Below are 6347 nucleotides of genomic sequence, written 5' to 3' on the forward strand. Positions count from 1 at the left end.
CGACCCCCCCCCCCCCACCCACCAAACAACATGGACGACGCCATCTAGTGGTGACTGGATTATACCAGCAAGAGGCGTTAGATTCCTGTCCTAGTTAGCTCGAGAGGTAGCTGGTGCTGACCTCTAGTAAGGTGGCGCTTAGAATATCAGCACCATCTAATGAAGGAGGAGTTGTATGTCTATGTCAGAGTATGTAAGTGTTGTTTCCTAGTGTCCCAGTGTACTGATGACGTGTCTGTATCTACAGAGTCGTCATAGGGCTGCTGTGGTACGAGGACAGTCAGTCTACCCAGGGCAGCCAATAGCTCTCTACTCCATTCTGCTTTACGGAAGCAGTGAGCCGCAACCGGAGAAGAACTGTGAAGTGTTCTACTGTCTGCCTGTGAAGTGGCAGTGGCGAAATTCGGCGTACCCGGGACTGGCTAGCGGAAGAAACGACTGACAGTAAGGTGCTATGGAGGAGTGTAACCAGCGAGTTGCAAGAAGCTCTTGCCAGGGGTTCGGTACCCTTGCAATTGTACGTGAAGAGGCCCAGCAGTGTGAGGCTGATGTTCTCTGCCAGCACCAGGCTGGAGAGTAATTGTGGGCGTGCATGAAGAGCACCTCTTGAGACTGTGTTTTAGTTGGCCCGTGGCTAGGGTAGACTCGTTGGTGTTTCCCAGTACTGGTTGAGGACAGTACAGTGTGTTGAGGAATCATAGTAGCTGACCAGACTGCATAGATTGTGCATCAAGGAGCGCTTACTGTCCTATGAGAGAGACACTTGTGTACATATTAAGTGTAGTAATACTCCCTTTAGGGATTTTATGAGGTGATGGGAAAGTGATTATATGTGAATATATTGATATTTGACGAAGTGTCGTATTCAATGCACCTCCCCCATTGTGTTTTACTTGCATTACCGAGCTCACTCCTTGAAAGCCACTACTACCTTGGGGTTGGATACCAGAACTTTAATTCCACCAGCAAAGAACCCGGTTGTGACCCATTGTGGCCATAATATCAACCAAGGACAAACTGTATGGAAGAAGGGTAAAAGAAACGGAGAGCAAGGTTGATACCCAGCAAACGCTAAACTGTACAGCTTAGCTGTTCAGTTATGGTGAACAAAATATATACATACTTATATGTAACGGCTGTATATAGTGTAATAACACCACAAATGGTATTGTTGGGGGAGAAAGTTTAGTGTGTGTTGAGGGAGTGGCAGCGAGTGGTTGGCTGGTGTGTGGCGGTAACTCGTCGTTGCTTTTAGACTCTCAATTCCAACTTGGTGGTTCGGTCTGGTGAACAAAACATGCAGATACTTATATATAACCTGTGTATAGAGAGTAATAGCAGCAAAACTATTTGTTTATTGTTTTATGAACATAATAATTGAATCACTAATATGCACACCATACTTTTGAGTATAGCGATTATTCACCACTTTTATTATATAAATATATTACAATACACACTATTGAATAATATTACTGCAAAAAAACTAAGAAAAAATCAATCGGAGACATTGAAACAATTAGGTAATAATATCTTTGTGGCAACTCCCATCTGTCAGCGCGGGTGACGCTGACCGGCTCTGACGACCGCTCTGTCAACGCTCACTTTTTGCCAGACTTCCTCGGTCAATTGCGCCCAAAATATGTCACGTACGATTTATTTTTCCCGTGCTCAGGGGATACAAATTAATGTTTCGAAGACGAAAAAAATTTTGAATTTTTTTCTTGTGCACAGGGGTGTAATTGTCCTCAGGACCCCTGAGCAGTGGAAGGGTTAAAGGCAGATTCTATGGCTACCTTATCAGCTCTTTGTGCATCCGGAGGCTACCATGAGAAGGAGCGCACTTGAAATGAACTTTAACATCCTTAACAATTTGTTGTATTGGTGTCTTGCTTTAGACACAAACTGGTTACAGATATGCCTTAAAGAACTGTTTATTATTTGCTTTATTGGTTATATTATATATTGATTTATTATATATATATTTTTTGATATAATATATACATTGATTATATATTATATATATGGATTATATATTGATAAGATCTTTTGTTTATATTATTATGTTTGATTATAATTGAATTGAGGTATTATACTTGATTGTTTACTTCCGGCTTCACTTCTACTGCCTTTGTTCCCGGATAAGGTAACTTGTTAACTGTCCCCACTCTGAAGTTTACTAGAACTGATAGTTGCTACAAGTACTTTGTAAATTTTATTCTCCTCCTTTCGGCAGCTGAATTTTCATTTGGCATTTCTTGTCTACGTCGTCGTTCAGCAGTTATCCTTGCTTTACACATGCCTGGTTTTTCTACAGTATAATTATTCTGCAATATATATTTATCTCATTCCCACCGAGGATCTTTCCCCTGACCTTTATCTTGCCACCGGCTTTCGGCAGCCTCATTGTATCATCACCATTATTATTATTGCAATGGCTGTTTTATCGTATTAATTTCTTATTTTATTATTAACATTGTTGGCAGTACTAGTAATCTACATTCTTACAGTTCCATCTCTTCTACTGCAGTATGCTGCGTCAAAAAAATTATTTTATCGCTTATTAGGCTTGGTGACTGGGACGTTACTTTAGCCCTCAAAAATTTCTTCAAACAATTCCCTGGAATTGCTTATCGCAATTTATTGCATAAAATTCTGGGACGACATCGACGTGCATGCAGTCATTAATGGGGCCATTTTACGCTCCACTTTTCAGTTACCATGAATTTAACATTGACTTATAACTTGTCTTAATAATTTGTTTTGACGTGTATCGACCTTCCTTCTATCCTTGCCTCCATGTCGTTCACTTTTTCTCTTGTTCCCGTAGAGGGGACTTAATGCTTGTTCCTTGGTTAGCTTATTTTGTTTTGGGAGCAGTGACCATTACTAGGTTTCAGTTACTTCCCTACACTACTCGAGGCATTATCCTCGTCTTTTCCCCCTTCGTTTTGCTTTAGAAACTCTAATCCTCTGTGCCAATGCCTCTACTTGGTGTTTCATCCAGGATTTATCAATTAATGACATTTATCCAGTTTGCATCCGGAACCCTTCCCTCTTAGTCTTTTCCAGCGGTACCCGTAATGGGTAGGTCCCTCTCGACGGTGTTTCTTGCCCGTCACGTTAACACTGCATGCCCGCTTCTGCTAACATTTACTGCCATAATACTTACAGACCCGACTACCGAATGCGCACGAGGAACACCACTGATGAACGAGGACAGCAGGATGAAGCGCGAGAGCGGACTACTGAACCCATGCCCACCGTGAGATGGACCCTGGGGAGGTGGCCTATATGCGTCCAATTTGCCACCATCCTCACCGCTATGGGGCGGGCCGCAGCGACAATGACGGCCACGGGTCGACCCTAGGGAGTCGGCCTCGGTATAGGCAGCTTTTCACTTCCCACACCCACCCTGGGGGCAGCCCTGCAGGACTGGCAATACACAGAAACGAAATATTGTTCGGTTGGATAAAGGCAGTTCTGGTAAAATTCATACAGGGAAACAATAGATGGTGATAACTACAGCCTCAGGTAAAAGATGTGGATGAGCGGCCTGTGGCCCAGATAGAACATTCCTTTATTTTACAGCTCAATGATCACCACTCACTCCCGTCGACAACGCGACTGACCTAAGGCTGTAGTTATCACCATTTATCGTCTCCCTGTGTGAATTTTACCAGAAATTCCTTTATCCAACTGAACAATATTTTGTTTCTGGTATATTGTGAAAAGTCCATCCATTTTCACATGTCTAACAGACTCCGGTTGAAATTTAAATTTAAATTCATAAAATCTCAATGAAAACAAACCATAGATTATTATTTTTAAAGTGCCTAATAGCTTTCCCAAGACCTATTTGGGAATCCCCTCTACTGCTTCTTAAAGTGTTGGGTGCATTAATAAAAATCCTTAACAATGCGATTGGAATGATATTAAGAGAAGCATATAGATCTAATAATTTATAACGATCTTGTGTTTTTTAATGAAAACAAACCATAAATGATTACTTTTAAGGTTCTTTCCCAATACTCCAACTGCATCTTATAATGTTGAGAGCATTTATAAAAAAAATAATTGAGAAGGCAATTGGAATGATATTAAGAGAGGTTTCAGAAATCTCAAGTTTTATAACAATCTTGTATTTTTTAATGAAAACGGGCCATATATTATCATTTTTAATGTGCCTAATAGCTTTCCCAGGACACCAAAAACTTTCTTATAATATTGAAGGCATCTATAAAAATCCTTAACAATGCGATTGGAATGATATTAGGAGAGACAATAGATCTCATATTTTATAACGATCTTGTGTTTTTTTTAACCCCCCCTCCCCGCTCAGCTCGTTGATGCCGTGAGGGGGGCTTAGTGGGCGGCTACCGGAGTGTGATGCTCCTTGGGGCAGTCCTCTGTCCTTTTCTAGCCTTGTGCTCCTGCTGCCGTCCTTTCCAATTGTGCTGAGCACCTTTTCCTTTTCCTTCTGTTTCGTTTTTCTCCCCCCTCTTCTCCTATCTGCTTGTCGTTTCCTGCCGACCTTTTGCTTGTTTTGGATCTTTCTTTAGACTTCTTCTATTTTGACGCCCGGGTGCTTGAGAAGGCATACTCTGGCACCCGTAGAACTGTTGTACCCGACGTCTCGAGCGAGGGGAACCTTTTATTGTCAATCCCCCTTTCGTCGCTGAACCCGATCTCGACGGACTGACGGTTCTTAAGGTGGCGTTTGTGGGGCGTATACTCAGGACACAGCCTTAGGGGGCCCCGGCATGATCGGCGATAGCTTCCTGTTGGGTGTCCTGCCTCTAATTGTGGCTCCATGGTGGGTATGGGGGCACATTCGTGGATGAATTTCTTTCTCTTCGTCTCTATGTCGATAAATGTTTTCGTTGTACCCTCTCAGGCTCGTGGGGTGGGCGACCAAGCCCCCTAGTCGGCCTGTATTGGAAGACCAGGCTCTGTAGCTCCTGCTGCGTTGGGCCCCGACCTTGCTCCTCCTTTGACCGTACTGACTTCTTCCCCCTGCTCCCCTCCCTCCTCTGTGGTTGGGTCGAGCCTCCAGCCCCCAGTGGTGACCACTTCGTCCCCTGGTGCGGCAAAGTCTCTCGTTGTGACTACTGCGCCTTTTAACCCCTCTCTCTCTCTCTGGGGGTTCTCAACGCAGTTCGCGCCCCAGCCGCACTTGTTGGAAATTTCCAACATAATACAACACAGTTGTTTTATTATTAATTATTACTAAAATCTACTAATTACTGTAGTAACTAAAATTAACCAACCGTAGAGTTCACATGAACTAATAATTGTATCTGTACAATAATGCTAGAATTCATACGTAACCAGACACCAGTATTGAGTCAGATTCTACCAAAATAAACACATTTATATCCAGTGTGTCAGAGAATTGAGTTTGATTCTCTGAAAACAAGTGTTCTGTGTGATAATTATTTACCGATAACGTGACTCCCAAATAATGCCAAATCGAGCGTTTCTAGTTACAACTGTTATATGGTAATAAATTTAACGTCACACGTGAATGCCATGGAGAGATGCAGTTGTTGAGGATTTAGAGTAGTCTTTGCTGATGGAGTTGTTATTAACGAAAGTGGAGTATGAGTCATCGTGGTAAAAGCAATTTACTTTTATTTTTTTTAAATCTACATTAAATTAATCTTTCACTATCAAAGGGTATTAGTTCTTTTAGTCAATGGCAATTCATGTATGTTGACCAGACCACACACTAGAAATTGAAGGAACGACGACGTTTCGGTCCGTCCTGGACCATTCTCAAGTCGATTGTGAGAATGACAATCGACTTGAGAATGGTCCAGGACGGACCGAAACGTCGTCGTTCCTTCAATTCTAGTGTGTGGTCTGGTCAACATACTTCAGCCACGTTATTGTGACTCATCGCCTGCAATTCATGTATATTAGGGCTTCCCCCAGTTGGATAAGAGTTTTTTCTTCATCCAAACGATGGCTGAAAGGAAAACAATGTATATACTTCTCAGTTGTTGGTCTTATCATTCAAGTTTAAAATACTATCTAAGTTCCTAACTTAAAATTTAAACCTTGAGACCGAGAGTGTTTAAATGAAACTAAATGATTAGCACCTTCAATTTCTACTAAAATACTATAATCACACTGATATATACACAAAGAAATCACAATAGCGTGGTGCATCATATGAACAAATTCACAAGGGGCCGTGATGAGGGTTCGAACTTATGCCCAGAATGATCCCAGACACATCTTAGTCGACAATACCACGACATGGCATAGTGTGTGTACTCACCTAGTTGTGCTTGCAGGGGTTGAGCTTTAGCTCTTTGGTCCCGCCTCTCAACCGTCAATCA

The 6347-nt window shown here is 42.2% G+C and overlaps 1 long non-coding RNA gene across 2 annotated transcripts; it reads left to right on the forward strand.

Annotated features, from left to right (window-relative positions):
* Positions 1-278: 278 nt before the first annotated feature.
* Positions 279-4305, forward strand: LOC138368658 (uncharacterized). Of its 2 annotated transcripts, none has more exons than XR_011229637.1 (2): positions 279-449; positions 3175-4305. It is a non-coding gene; the product is annotated as an uncharacterized lncRNA (long non-coding RNA). The 2 variants fall into 2 exon arrangements; XR_011229636.1 differs by having other exon boundaries at positions 279-444.
* Positions 4306-6347: the final 2042 nt, after the last annotated feature.

The sequence above is a fragment of the Procambarus clarkii genome, chromosome 25 (genome assembly GCF_040958095.1).
Source record: "Procambarus clarkii isolate CNS0578487 chromosome 25, FALCON_Pclarkii_2.0, whole genome shotgun sequence".
Taxonomy (NCBI): domain Eukaryota; kingdom Metazoa; phylum Arthropoda; class Malacostraca; order Decapoda; family Cambaridae; genus Procambarus; species Procambarus clarkii.